The sequence below is a fragment of the Phyllostomus hastatus genome, unplaced genomic scaffold (assembly GCF_019186645.2).
Source record: "Phyllostomus hastatus isolate PE091 unplaced genomic scaffold, TTU_PhHast_1.1 phas_contig_34, whole genome shotgun sequence".
Classification (NCBI taxonomy): domain Eukaryota; kingdom Metazoa; phylum Chordata; class Mammalia; order Chiroptera; family Phyllostomidae; genus Phyllostomus; species Phyllostomus hastatus.
The window spans coordinates 19,139,049-19,139,991 of record NW_025333857.1 but is presented as its reverse complement, the minus strand read 5'-3'; the positions used below and the strand labels follow the sequence as shown (position 1 = coordinate 19,139,991).

Here is a 943-nt window from a genome sequence, read left to right as displayed (position 1 = left end):
ATTTGATCTAATGTGTTGTTTAAGGCTGCTGTCTCCTTGTTGATTTTTGTGCCAGGAAGATCTACTCATTGAAGTCAATGGGGTGTTAAAATCCCTGACTATGGCTGTATTCCTGTCAATCTCTCTGTATTTGTCCATCACGATTTGCTTTATATATTTAGGTGCTCCTATTTGGTGTATAAATATTTACTAGGGTTGTATCCTCTTGTTGGATTGCTATCTCTATCATTATGTATTGTCCTTTGTTTCTTACTATAGCTTCTGCTTTAAAGTCTATTTTGTCAGATATAAGTATTTCTACTCCAGCTTTAAAAAAATCCATTTTCATGAAATATCTTTTACAAACCTTTTTTTTTAAATACGGAATGCTTCACGAATTTGCGTGTCATCCTTGCGCAGCGGCCATGATAATCTTCTCTGTATCATTCCACACTTTAGTATATGTGCTGCCGAAGCAAACACTCTTTTACAAACATTTTACTTTTAGTCTGCTTGTGTCTTTTATTCTGCAGTGGTTTTCTTGTAGACACCATATGTACAGGTTTTGTTTTTTTATCCATTCAGCTAGCCTATGTCTTTGGAGCATTTAAGCCTACATTTAAAGTGATATTTGATAGGTATGTACAATATTTATTGAATTTTATTCTTTATAACTATGCTCTTCTGCTCTTCCTCCCCCCTCTCTTTCTTCCTTTTCTTCTTCCTCCTCCTCCTCCTCCCCCTCTTCTTCTTCTTCTTCTTCTCCTTCTCCTTCTTCTCCTCCTTTTCCTCCTCCTCCTTCTAGAAAACCCTTTAATATTTTTTGCAATACTGGTGGTTTGGTGGTAATGAACTGTTTTAGCTTTTTCTTTTCTGGGAAGCTCTTTATTCATCCTTTAATTTTAAATGATAGCTTTACTTGGTAAAGTAGTCTTGGTCTAAAGTCTTCACTTTTCATCACTTT

The 943-nt window shown here is 35.3% G+C and overlaps 1 non-coding gene across 1 annotated transcript; it reads right to left on the bottom strand.

Moving 5' to 3' along the window:
* Positions 1–354: 354 nt before the first annotated feature.
* Positions 355–462, bottom strand: LOC123820346. The gene has a single exon (XR_006785962.1). It is a non-coding gene; the product is annotated as a U6 spliceosomal RNA (small nuclear RNA).
* Between the last annotated feature and the right edge of the window lie 481 nt (positions 463–943).